The sequence below is a fragment of the Schistocerca nitens genome, unplaced genomic scaffold, assembly GCF_023898315.1.
Source record: "Schistocerca nitens isolate TAMUIC-IGC-003100 unplaced genomic scaffold, iqSchNite1.1 HiC_scaffold_351, whole genome shotgun sequence".
Lineage (NCBI taxonomy): Eukaryota > Metazoa > Arthropoda > Insecta > Orthoptera > Acrididae > Schistocerca > Schistocerca nitens.
Genome location: NW_026045885.1, coordinates 3,188,263 through 3,202,687, shown reverse-complemented (window position 1 = coordinate 3,202,687; position 14,425 = coordinate 3,188,263). Strand labels below are relative to the sequence as shown.

At 48.0% G+C, this 14,425-nt stretch overlaps 1 pseudogene; it reads right to left on the bottom strand.

Annotated features, from left to right (window-relative positions):
* Positions 1-7,621: 7,621 nt before the first annotated feature.
* LOC126228029 (5S ribosomal RNA) lies at positions 7,622-7,739 on the bottom strand (annotated as a pseudogene).
* Between the last annotated feature and the right edge of the window lie 6,686 nt (positions 7,740-14,425).

Here is a 14,425-nt window from a genome sequence, read left to right as displayed (position 1 = left end):
GCGGTCTGCACGTCCAGCACGAACGCTGGTCCAACTGAGGCGCCAGGTGGAAATGGCATGGCAAGCCGTTCCACAGGACTACATCCAGCATCTCTACGATCGTCTCCATGGGAGAATAGCAGCCTGCATTGCTGCGAAAGGTGGATATACACTGTACTAGTGCCGACATTGTGCATGCTCTGTTGTCTGTGTCTATGTGCGTGTGGTTCTGTCAGTGTGATCATGTGATGTATCAGACCCCAGGAATGTGTCAATAAAGTTTCCCCTTCCTGGAACAATGAATTCACGGTGTTCTTATTTCAATTTCCAGGAGTGTAATTTCATGAACCGCACACTAATAAAATATTTGAAACTAGCCGTGGCATCTGCAATTCGTAAGGTACACGTGCTGTAACATCATATGAAAAAGCACATAATGTACATAATGACGAGGGGGGGGGGACCAGAGATAATGAGTAAGAGAAGCAATGATGTCGTTGTGTTAACCTTGCACGTTTTATTAGGACGCGAACGTATCTTTTTAGCAAAGGTAATTGGTGTTGAGAGGCTCACGTAAGTTCTCATTCGGCGGTTTGTAATGTTGGTGAGGGCGGTAGAAACATCACTGTTCGCTGATGTGGGGGAGCTCATAATGAATTTCAGAGTAAAATATAATTTATCAGTTCTGCAGGTGTGTTTATTAGTGGCTGACCTCCATGTAAAGTTAGGTTCGTGCATTTGATTTTCTAATAATGGTGTAATAATAGTAAAAGCACAATCGTTGTACACGATATGATAAAAGAATTCTCAATTACATGTCTTGTCCGTATCCTATTTTTCTATGTAGCCTCCATCACGTTCTGTGGCCGTTCACCAATGTTGTGGAAGAGCATGTATCCCCTGCTGTTAAAAGCTCTTGTCCTGTAGGCTTAGCCATGTTTTCACTGCATGACTGACACTCTCGTCATCTTCAAAGTGTGTTCCCCGTAGATAATTTTTAAGAGGCCGAAGGAGATGGAAGTCCGATGGTGCCAGGTCTGGACTGTAGGGTGCATGAGGCAAATGATGTCAACCCAATTAGGCGAGCACCTACTTGAATATCCGAGTATCTCGATCATTGCGGATACACTTCCAATGCTGACCGACAATAGTGAGCCGTGGCGGCTCATATCGATAGTGCCACTCTGGTGGTTTATCTTTCCTGCCATGGTCAGGGTGGTAAGCAGCGCCCTCTGGGGCCTACGCGAGGAGTAACGAGGCGAGGTCCGGTGGAGGGTGTGCTCCGGGACGTGGTGGAAGACGGTTGTCGGGTTGACGCAGCGAGTGTAGGACCGGACCTATCGCATGGAGATATACAAGTTGGCTCTGAACGGAAGGCGCCGTAGCAAGCAGCGGGAAGCGGGCGTCCTGTAATTTGTGTGAAGGAGTAACGATTTTTGCATTGGATGTCCCAGTGGTTCCCGAGAGTTGAGGTGGCTGCCTTCGGAGAAGAAAATTGGTAAGAGCTTGTGTCTACGCTCTTTTCCGTACGATGTTGCTGCCTGCCGTTATAAACGGGTGAAAATCAGGCGCTTGTATTGACTATACGGGAACTGGTGATGTAAAATTACATTTGTGATTGAGTCAGTCAGTTATTTGGGGTAACTGAGGGAGCACCATTATGTTGGTCTAAGTCATACGTTCTCCACGTTTTGTCTATGGCTTTGCGAATCGAAATCGTGGGGGAGTACACGTGTGAGTAATTTGCTATTGTATTGATGGCTACGTTGTAAAGACTGTTCTCTGGTGTGTTAAATCACGCGCTGATTTGTAGCCAATCTAAGCAGAAGTTATCATTGCTACTTGCTTATGGGCTACTGTCCTTATGATTGGCGTTGTTTGTCTTTTGATTGTGGGTGTGCTCACGTTTAAAAAAAATTACGGCTACTCTTCATAAGGGTTGTCTAGTAAGGAAATTGATTAAGCTTTTATCATATGCTGGTCTGTTTGCCTATCACATTGGCTTTCTATGCAGTAACTGAAGGCATGTGTATGGTGGTTCAAGATTGTAGGCTGAATAATATTTGAACTGGTGTTGAGGTTAAAGGCGAGATCAGCATCCCGAAAACCCGCCCGCTGCGCGTGGTTAAATGGTCCGCTATTGGGGAGCCGGCTCTCTGTTCTTGAATTTTATAAGGATACGTGATGAGTGCATCGCTGTAGTTTTCGGCGTGCTAAAATGCGGGGTGTCGGTGCCGTCCTAGGGCTAGACTTGTGATGTATGTTATGTTGAAAGGGAATTAACTGTACCAAACTTAAGAGAGCTTTTAGTGTGTTTTAGGTCTGTACATGGAATGATGATGATATTTTGTCGACTGCGGCAATAACTTCCTGTGTGGGGAGATCCTCTGAGGGACTTGTACTGTTGCAGTGCAGTCCATCTGAAACGTGCTGCTTAAAACTTGTGACTGCAGCTCTCTGATGTTATATATTACTGTTTAATCTTAAATGTCTTGGATGTAATATGGTTGTTGAGGATTATGTAATTAATTTTGATCGCTGGTTCCTTAAAGGAAGTATTTCGTTTTAAAATATGTGCTCGCTCAGAGCCTATTTAAATATGATTTTAACTCATCATTCAAATTTTTTAGTCTTGCCTTCTTAAAAGGCTTTCAGTTAACTGATTGCTATTTGCCCGTTTAAATGTTTGAGTGACTTAAAGGAAAAGAATATTATTTTGTAATTTGTACTGATTGTTCCTTCTGCGTAATACCTGACTCATGTGCTCAATAAATGAGTGTCTAGTCAATGGTGATGCACTGTTCTATCGCTAGGCTTCCCCTTCCACTCCACAGCCTATTGAGCTGCTTTGTGTCGTTATTGTGTTCAGAACACCCCTCTTCCTGACACCTCAAACAGAAGAGCAAATTGTCGAGTAGTGATGCGCCGGTCGGCAAGAATAATGGCATCCGGACTGTTCCTGACTTATCTGTCGCCCAGTTGTACTCCCATCAACTGCAGCATCGCCGTACACTGCACACAAACGTTTATGGATGTTCACCACTGTTTCCTTTTCTGCACACAAGAATACATTTGCCAGGACGGTTCTAAACTTTACCGGCGCCCAGAACAAACATCAAATGTGAAGCACCAACAAGGACGTTTGTCTATGAATATTAAAGGATTCTTTTTTTAATACAAGGGTGGGGTATTATTACTTACTGAACAACCCTCGTACTTCTCAACAGTGTACAGGTTCACCAGGTGGATTCTACGATGTAGTGCAGTGAGTGAATAAACAGTTCTCGTTGCTATTTCAAAGCCGCTGAGCTCCGCTTCTGCGCGTACCCGCCGGTGGCGAGTGTTCTGACGGTGAGGGCCCAAGTGCAGGGAAAGCCCGCCACGCTTCCAGCTTCCTCACCCCAGACAGCGGCGGAGCGGTGACGCGACTGCAATGAAAGTGTGGAAAATTCCGGCATGCACCCCCACTCCCTCCCCCCATTCCATACTGACTCATTTGTTCCTCTAACGTTACGACGCAATGTAAGGTGGTTAAAGTACACTACTGGCCATTAAAATTGCTACACGAAGAAGAAATGCAGATGATAAACGGGTATTCATTGGAAAAATATATTATGCTAGAACTGAGATGTGATTACATTTTCACGCAATTTGGGTGCATAGATCTTGAGAAATCAGTACCCGAAACAACCACCTCTGGCCCTAATAACGGCCTTGATACGCCTGGGCATTGAGTTAAACAGAGCTTGGATGGCGTGAACAGGTACAGCTCCCATGTAGCTTCAACACGATACCACAGTTCATCGAGCCAGTTGCTCGGTCACCATTGACCAGACGTTTTCAGTTGGTGAGATATCGGTAGAATGTGCTGGCCAGGGCGGCAGTCGAACATTTTCTGTATCCAGAAAGAGCCGTACAGGAACTGCAACATGCGGACGTGCATTATCTTGCTGAAATGTAGGTTTTAGCATGGATCGAATGAAGGGTAGAGCCACGGGTCGTAACACACCTGAAATTTAACGTCCACTGTTCAAAGTGCCGTCAGTGCGAACAAGAGGTGACCTAGGCGTGTAACCAATGGCACCCCATACCATCAAGCCGGGTGATAACGCCAGTATGGGGATGACGATTACACGCTTCCAATGCGCGTTCACCGCGATGTCGCCAAACGCGGATACGACCATCATGATGCTGTAAACAGAACGAACCTGGATTCATCCGAAAAAATGACGTTTTGCCATTCGTGCACCCAGGTTCGCCGTTGAGTATACTATCGCAGGCGTTCCTGTCTGTGATGTAGCGTCAAGGGTAACCGCAGCCATGGTCTCCGAACTGATAGTACATGCTGCTGCAAACGTCGTCGAACTGTTCGTGCAGATGGTTGTTGTCTTGCAAACGTCCCCATCTGTTGACTCAGGGATCGAGACGTAGCTGCACGATCCGTTACAGCCGTTCGGATAAGATGCCTGTCATCTCGACTGCTAGTGATACGAGGCCGTTTGGATCCAGCACGGCGTTCCATATTACCCTCCTGAACCCACCGATTCCATATTCTGCTAACAGTCATTGGATCTCGACCAACGCGAGCAGCAATGTCACGATACGATAAACCGCAATCGCGATAGGCTACAATCCGAACTTTATCAAAGTCGGAAAAATGATGGTACGCATTTCTCCTCCTTACACGAGGCATCACAACAACGTTTCACCAGACAACTCCAGTCAACTGCTGTTTGTGTATGAGAAATCGGATGTAAACTTTCCTCATGTCAGCACGTTGTAGGTGTCGCCACCGGCGCCAACCTTTTGTGAATGCTCTGAAAAGCTAATCATTTGCATTTCACAGCATCTTCTTCCTGTCGGTTAAATTTCGCGTCTGTAGCACATCATCTTCGTGGTGTAGCAATTTTAATGGCCAGTAGGGTAAATAGTTCTGTGTAGAGATTACACACATCAAAAATAGTTTTGCATCACCACGATTCCGAGAGTTCAGGAAACTGTACAGAAAATTGGAATAGAGATCAACATATACATCATTTCCTCCCTTTCTATTGCTCATGAAAACCACACATTGCATGTTCTACCACCATACAGCGGGACATTCAGAAATGGTGGTCCATATTGCTGTACACACCGGTACGTCTGATACCCTGTAGCACGTCCTCTTGCACTGATGCATGCCTGTACTCGTCGTGGCATACTATCCACAAGTTCATCGATGCGCTGTGGGTCCAGATTGTCCAACTCCTCAACGACGATTCGGTGGAGATCCCCCAGAGTGGTTGGTGGTTCACGTCGTCCATAAACAGCCCTATTCAACTATCCCAGGTATCTTCGATAGGATTCATGTCTGAAGAACATGCTGGCCACTCTAGTCGAGCGATATCGTTACCCTGAAGGAAGTCATTCACAAGATGTGCACGATGGAGCCGCGAATTGTCGTCCATGAAGACCAATGTCTCGCCAATATGGTGCCGATATGGTTGCACTATCGGTCGGAGGATGGCATTCACGTATCGTACAGCCATTAAGGCGCTTTCCATGACCACCAGCGGCGTAGGTCGGCCCCACATAATTCCACCCCAAAACAACCTTGCTGCACTCGCTGGAGAGTGTGTCTAAGGCGTTCAGCCTGACCGGGTTACCTCCAAACGCGTCTCCGACGATTGTCTGGTTGAGGGCACATGTGACACTCATCGGTGAAGAGAACGTGATGCCAATCATGAGCGGTCCATTCGGCATGTTGTTGGGCCCATCGGTACCGCGCAGCATGGTATCGTTGTTGCAAAGATGGACTTCGCTATGTACGTCGGGACTGAAGTTGCGCATTATGCAGCCAACTGTGCACAGTTTGAGTCGTAACACGACGTCCTGTGGCAGCAACTTGTTCGCGTTGATGTCAGGGTTCCTCCGAGCCATAATCCGTAGGTAGTGGTCATCTATTTCAGTAGTAGCCTTTGGGCGGCCTGAGCGAAGCATGTCATCGACAGTTCCTGCCTCTCTATATCTTCACCATGTCCGAACATGGACAACATCGCCTTGGTTCCCTCCGAGGCGCCTGGACACTGCTTTTGTTGAGAGCCTTTCCTGGCACAAAGTAACAATGCGGACGCGATCGAACCGCGGTATTGGCCGACTAGGCGTGGTTGAACAGACAATATGAACCGTGTACCTCGTGGAATGATTGGAACTGATCGGCTGTCGGACCCCCTACGTCTAATAGGCGCTGCTCATGCATGGGTGTTTACATCTTCGGGCGGGTTTAGTGACATCTCTGAACAGTCAAAGGGACTGTCCCTGTAGAATAACCACATTCAACGTCTATCTTTAGCACTTCTGGGAACTGCGTGATGCAAAACTTTTTTTATGCGTGTAATTATGATTTCCCTAAGGAGGTCTGTGTAGACTTGTGGGCCTGCAAAAGAGTAAATGCATAACAGTTGCTTTCTACCTTCTTGATCTGACAGGTCACAATCTGCGATTTCTAGATTGCTATCTTTCCAACATATGTGTCCTAGCTGCTAGCAAAATTGTCGTTTCCCTCGGTGTAATGGTGACAGTTGTTGATGATGATGGTCTCGGATGTAGACATGTAGCAGCGGTGTTAATTCATTGTTGGATCAAACTTACCTTCGGTTGTATTTACCTGAAAATTGCATGCAACGGGAATTGAGCCACGGCTGGCTCGTTTTACGCTTTGCATTGAACCCTGATTGCTATTCTGTGATTAGTCAAAATGATTCAAATGGTTCTGAGCACTATGGGACTTAACTTCTGAGGTCAACAGTCCCCTAGAACTTAGGACTACTTAAACCTAACTAACCTAAGGACATCACACACATCCATGCCCGAGGCAGGATTCGAACCTGCGACCGTAGCGGTCGCGCGGTTCCAGACTGAAGCGCCTAGAACCGCTCGGCCACTCCGGCCGGCCTGTGATTAGTCTCCCTCATTTATCGCGATTATGCTGTTATCCTCTCTCTCCGCAAGTCGCAGAAGCAGCGTGTATCGATATTCGCACCCTTGTACTATGTTTGGCCTTGTGCTTGTAGTTTCCGGCTGTGCCGTGTGTGGCCAGTTGGTCGGTTGGCGTGGATCAGTGAGGGAGTCTCTGTGGCACGTGTCTGGCTAGGCCTGCTGGCGGCGTCCACGCGCGGTCGGAGTGTGAGGGGCTGTTCCCACTGCTACGAGGTCCGTGGCTCACCGATCCCGGACACGAAACTTTAGTCTTTACTTAATCTACCAGCCAGCCCCAACTGTTCACATTGTGTCGTTTGAATTTCGTTGTGGGCTGTTGGGACATTCCCGCGAGCAACAACGTGTGTTTTCAAGTTGGCGAAATTCTAGCCGCCTCCTGTGGAGTTTAACGTAACTTGATTATATTTGAAGTGCACCAGCGGAATCTTCTGCCTTGTGGCAGATCCTGTAGCGAAGCGCGTCGCTTTCCGTTGGATCTTCTCTATCTCTTCTATCAACCCTATCTAGTACGGATCCCACACTGCTGAGCAGTATTCAAGCAGTGGGCGAACAAGCGTACTGTAACCGACTTCCTTTGTTTTCGGATTGCATTTCCTTAGGATTCTCCCACTGAATCTCAGTATGGCATCTGCTTTACCGAAGAGGCTGAGTGCACCCCGAAAAACGGCAATAGCACACGGCGCCCCGGATGGTCACCCATCCAAGTGCTGGCCACGCCCGACAGCGCTTAACTTCGGTGATCTGACGTGAACCGGTGTATCCACTGCGGCAAGGCAGTTGCCTCCGATGTCATCCACAAGGTCATTTATGTATATTGTGAATAGCAACGGTCCTACGACACTCCCCAGGCGGCACACCAGAAATCACTCTTACTTTGGAAGACTTCCGTCCATTGAAAATGACATGCTGCGTTCTGTTATCTAGGAATTCTTCAATACAATCACACAATTCGTCTCATAGTCCGTATGCTCTTACTTTGTTCATTAATCGACTGTAGGGAACTGCCGGCCGAAGTGGCCGCGCGGTTCTGGCGCTGCAGTCTGGAACCGCGAGACCGCTACGGTCGCAGGTTCGAATCCTGCCTTGGGCATGGATGTGTGTGATGTCCTTAGGTTAGTTAGGTTTAACTAGTTCTTAGTTCTAGGGGACTAATGACCACAGCAGTTGAGACCCATCGTGCTCAGAGCCATTTGTAGGGAACTGTATCAAACCACTTGCGGAAGCCAAGAAACACGGTATCTACCTAGGAACCCGTGTCTATGGCCCTCTGAGTCTTGTGGACGAACAGCGCGAGCTGGGTTTCACACGACCTTCTTTTTCGAAACCCATGCTGATTCCTACAGAGTAGATTTCTAGTCTTGATTAAACATTTCCTCATTGATACGTACGATCTCGTATTCTCTTTTGATCTGCATTACTGTTCGCTTGAGTGGTAGGCAGTAACGGGGTGGGCTGCCAGTTCTTCCACCTCTGTACCCAGCTGGTATAACAGATGGTGAGGAAAAGCTTCCCTTACAGTTTTGCCTCGGAATGGTGCCTTTGGGATTGTTTTGGTTGCCACGATCCGTATTCCTGTTAGTACTAGAACCCCGGCCTAGTTTCTTCGGAGATTAACCGGGGGAGACTGCGTTTACCTCACTTGTGTGTTTCTGATTTGGCTTGTTTACGGGTACAGTCCCGCGACCGAAACTTCATCGGTCCTGTATCTGGCGACAGCGCCTCCTCATAAGACGGAGAACAGGAGCCAGTCGACGGTCAGCGACCTGACCGGTCTGGACACATCGGCGGCAGTTGGCCACTTCCGCAAACACATGGCGTTGCTCACCTCTCCTTGGAGGCGGGGCTACGAATTTATAAGCCTCGTCCCATAGGAAGGCAACGCTGACGGCTCGGCTTCATTCAGGGAAGGCGGGGCCTGGGGCAGGCAACTTCAACCTGTGTCCGTATGTGTGGGTTTATCCCTTTTGATATAGACATCTATTGCTCGATACTCTGCTTCCTCTGTGAGCGCACCATTTCGTGCGGCATCTGGCCCTAATACATAGGTGCAACACGAAACATCCCGAATTCTGTCAGTAAAAGCCTCAAACTCCTCATTCGGTATTCGCCGCAAAGTAGACAACTGATCCCGGTAATAACTCATTCCTCTTTTGTCACAGTGGCGCTCGTTCTTTAACTCTTCTACGGATTCCACATAAATCCCTGCATTGCCCACGAACTTCATACAGGTGATGTTAAGCATAAAATCTTCGAGCCACGCACGTATTTTACGTGTCCTGAACGTTTCGAACAAATATGTTTACGTTTTCATTTGGTTTTCCATAAAAAAAGAGGGTGTAAATTTCATAGTGGGAAGGGTGCGGTATGGATGTAGTTATGGCTAGTGTGGTTGATGTTTGTGTGAGTCCGCTGCAAGAACTGCGGTTCTATCCAGCAGTCTGCCTAGGCTAGTCTTACTATCGGCCTCGCAGGTGGTGTCGACAGCGTTAGTTAATCACGTCTGCACTCGTGTGCACTCAGGGGAGGGGGCGGAGGTGAGCGTGGATTTTCTGTTGTAGCGCCTCAAGTTGTTTCCCCGCTTCTACACTCTGAATTAAAAACTGTTCATGATCAAGAACGGCCTGAAGGTCGATTTCTATCCTTACATTATCATTCGAGTTAATGGTGGCTGTCTGTGCACAAAGTCCCCCATTTTGTTTGACTCTAACATTCTAGTCAACTATTTTTCTAGCCTTTGGTTCTTTTGGATTAACCGCTCTACTTGTTTTTGAAATGCTTCTACTGGATTGAGGAGGGAGCTTTCCGTGCTGCTTCTTGACCTCCTTCTCGTTTTTGGAGGATTGGTTGTAAAAATGAACGCAACTAGACAAGCAATATAATGAAAACAAAGACTCCTACAATGGACACTGTGCACGTAAGCACTCGCCAAAAGACAAATTGCAGGTGGCACTTACAGTTTGAAGGGTCGGCGGCATGCATGCGTCGGCGGCGGTGGAGGCGACGCCGGAGGCGTTGGAGCCGGCGTGGAGGTGGCAGCGACGGTGGTGGAGCGTGGAAGACCCAGGCGTCGACCCTGGACCCTCAGGGTGTCGACGGTGAGTACGATGGCGACGGTGGTGACTTTTGCAGCCCTCAGGGGCTCAGCATTCGTTTGCTGGGTACGGGCTTGGTGATCCCATGGTTCCTCAGTTAGGGTCTGGTAAAAGCTGCTGGTCCTCTAAGCACGGTTAATGCTTCAGTGACCACTGTGTGGCACAGCGGTGGAACATTGTGTCATAGGGAACGGGGGTCTTGGCTCGACCGTCCGGATTGCGATGAGAGTAAAAACCTCTATAAAGAAACTCCTCAGTCACAAGGTGTAGTCGGAACTGATGAGATATACGGCTGTTGAGGTGGGACAGTCGTTAGCGGGCAACATCTGGGGAACCTGCCACACCTCGAATGAGATTTTCACTCTGCAGCGGAGTGTGCGCTGATATGAAACTTTCTGGCAGATTAAAACTGTGTGCAGGACCGAGACTCGAACTCGGGACCTTTGCTTTTCACGGGCAAATGCTCTAGCAACTGAGCTACCCAGGCACGACTCACACGCCCCGTCCACACAGCTTTACGTCTGCCAGTACCTCGTCTCATACCTTCCAAACTTTACAGAAGCTCTCCTGCGAAACTTGCAGAACTAGCACTCCTGAAAGAGAGAATATTGAGGAGACATGGCTTAGTTACAGCCCGGGTGATGTTTCCAGAATGAGATTTTCACTCTGCAGCGGAGTGGGCGCTGATATGAAACTTCCTGGCAGATTAAAACTGTGTGCCCGACCGAGACTCGAAATCGGGACCTTTGCCTTTCGCGGGCGAGTCCTCTACCAACTGAGCTACCCAAGCACGACTCACACGCCCCGTCCTCACAGCTTTACTTCTGCCAGTACCTCGTCTCCTACCTTCCAAACTTTACAGAAGCTCTCCTGCGAACCTTGCAGAACTAGCACTCCTGAAAGAAAGGATATTGCGGAGACATGGCTTAGCCACAGCCTGGGGGATGTTTCCAGAATGAGATTTTCACTCTGCAGCGGAGCTTCTGTAAAGTTTGGATGGTAGGAGACGCGGTACTGGCAGAAGTAAGGCTGTGAGGACGGGGCGTGAGTCGTGCTTGGGTAGCTCAGATTGTAGAGCACTTGCCCGCGAAAGGCAAAGGTCCCGAGTTCGAGTCTCGGTCGGGCACACAGTTTTAATCTGCCAAGAAGTTTCTGCCACACCTCATTTGTGTAAGGCTAAGCCCGCATCTCGTGGTCGTGCGGTAGCGTTCTCGCTTCCCACGCCCGGGTTCCCGGGTTCGATTCCCGGCGGAGTCAGGGATTTTCTCTGCCTCGTGATGTCTGGGTGTTGTGTGCTTTCCTTAGGTTAGTTAGGTTTAAGTAGTTCTAAGTTCTAGGGGACTGATGACCATAGCTGTTAAGTCCCATAGTGCTCAGAGCCATTTGAACCATTTTTGTAAGGCTAACTGAGTTACACAGGTCGCACGTCATGGCAAGCGGCTGTAATTTTTTTGAATATTTTGCTTGCGAAGAGAGCAAACAGTGTGGAAGCATCCCACGCGGCTGACACCAAATTGTTGAGGACGGTCAGGTGCGAACAGGCGAGGCTGGGGCGTCCCTACGTTTTGAAGCAAAATGTCAGGTTAAACCATAATGAAAATTTATTCAGAGGACGCTGCCAGTTGAGTGGTGTCGAAGAAGGGAGGGGGGGGGTGAGAGGAGGCCATGAGGGAGACCAGGCTAGGTAAGTAAGTTAGTGTCGTGTGACTAGGGCCTCTCGTCGGATGGAAGTCTATCAATTTGACGCCACGTCGGCGACTTGCACGTCGGTGGGGCGAAATGATGATTAGGACAACACAACACCCAGTCCCTGAGCGGAGAAAACCTCCGACCCAGCTGGGAATCGGACCGGGGCCCTTAGTAGTGTCATTCTGTCGCGCTGACCACTCAGCTACCGGGGGCGGAGACAAGGCTCGGTGCATCTGTTCGGTACGGGAGCCAATCTTTGTGGCTACGTCTCTTCGCCGATCGTCCGAGAGCCTCACGTCAGACATCCTTCGCACACTTTTGGTTCCCTGTGCGCGGACCGCGAGAGTAGTGGTGCCACGCACTCAGCATTTTTACCCATCGGTAGCTGAGTGGTGTTCAGGTGGACAGCTCGTGGCGTGGCAGGGGTGGGTACCCAGGCCAAGACAGCTCCGAGCAGGGCTTTTACGCTAACTAAAGTTGATAGGCAGATAATAAAAGTTTTAAAAATTTTGTTTTTCTCCTATCATACTCACTTCTTAACTAGCGACCCTTCACACCTACATTTCATGTAGTACGAAACCTGGTGCAACTTGATTTGGCATTTTTCTCAAGGCTGGATGTGAAAGAAGCGATAAAAAACAGAAAATCACCTAAGCTTGGTCAAATCCCAGGCCTGTAGTTTTGCAGTGTGGAGCTTAACCCAATGAGCCACATGACATATCTGTGTAGAAAGAATTCATAATTTTTCAAAGAGGAACTGCACTGAGCCAAGGGTACAAACAGTATTTTTATAATTCTGTAGAAATTTTTCGTTTGTTTTGTACAAACTGCCCGGACAGAAAAAATCTGAACAGGGAAAATTGTTAATGTAGGGTAATGAAATTTTGGGAATACGTTTGTGTGTGTAACATATTTAAGTGATTAACATTGGAAGATCACTAGTTAGTGTACGTGCAACACAAGTCATAGCAAATATGAAATGCTGGTACATTAATAACCGGTATAACCGCCAGAATGTTGAATGCAAACGTGTATACATTGTGGTGTACCGATGCCGCGTGTCAGTTCCATTCCTATTGCATTTGGTCGGTCAATACAGGGACGGTTAATGGTGTTAGTGGATGGCGCTCGGATTGTCCAATGATGTGCCGTATGTGCTCGACTCGAGACAGATATGTTGATGAAGCAGGTCAAGGCAACACGCCGACACTCTGTACAGCATTTTGGGTTACAAAAACTGTACGTGGGCGAGCGTTGTCTTGTTGGAAAATATCTTCTGCAATGCTGTTCATGAATGGTAGCACAACAAGCCGAATCACGAGGCTGATGTAGAAATTTGTATTCAGGGTGCGTGGATAACCACCAGAGTGCTCCCGCCGTCATTTGAAGTCGCGCCGCAGACCATAACTCCAAGTATGGGTCGAGCGTGTCTGACACGCAGGCTGGTCCCAGGATCCCAGGATGACGTGACTGGCACCGAGGCACAAACAGCTTTCATCAGCAGACCTCCAGCCTCCACACTAGTGAGCTCTCCCTTCACACCACTAAAGTCTCAAATGGGGGTGGTGTGGAGTCAGGGGAACGCACGCAACAGGGCATCTGTCTCGGAGCCGTCCTTGAAGTAACCGAATTGTAACCGGTCGTTGCGTCACTGTGGTTCCAAGTGCTGCTCAGACTGTTGCTGCAGATACAATGCGCCGGTCCAGAGCTATACAACAAACATGCTAGTCTTCACTCCCGTTAGCGCCAGGTGGCCGCCCGGAGCCCAGTATTCTTGCGAACGGTCATTCTGTAGGCCACCGCTGCCAGCAGCCATGTACGTTTCTACCAAGTCTTTCTGCAGTCTCGCAAATGGAACATCCAGCTTCTCTTGGCCCTATTAAACGACCTCGTTCAAACTCAGTGACGTGTTGATAATGGCGTCGCTATCACCTTAAACACATTTTTGACTAACGTGAACTCACCACATACAGTCTCAAGGTAACTACCACTCACGATCGCTACAGCGTGTGTTTTAAAGCGAACGTGATTTGCATCCTCATTTTTCCGAGACACTATCTTACATCTCGAAATTTCCATGAACTCAGACGCCTAAAACGGATTATAGTCCCAAATAACAAACAAAACTCTCAGTATACAATTGAAGAAATGTTTTGTATCAAAACAGCATACCGCCGTAGTGGTTTCAATTCGAAACCACTCAAACAATCGGTAGTTCAAACTCAAATTTACGTTAAAATAACCTTAGATATACTAGAAATAAAAACGTTGAGGTTCGCCGATGACATTGTAATTCTGCCAGAGACTGCAAAGGACTTAGAAGAGCAGTTGAACGGAATGGACACTGACTTGAAAGGAGGATATAAGATGAACATCAACAAAAGCAAAACGAGGATAATGGAATGTAGTCGAATTAAGTCGGGTGATGCTGAGGGAATTAGATTAAGAAATGAGACACTTAAAGTTGTAAAGGAGTTTTGCTATTTGGGGAGCAAAATATCTGATAATGGTCGAAGTAGAGAGGATATAAAATGTAGACTGGCAATGGCAAGGAAAGCGTTTCTGAAGAATAGAAATTTGTTAACATCGAGTATAGATTTAAGTGTCAGGAAGTCGTTTCTGCAAGTATTTGTATGGAGGGTAGCCATGTATGGAAGTGAAACATGGACGATAAATAGTTTGGACAA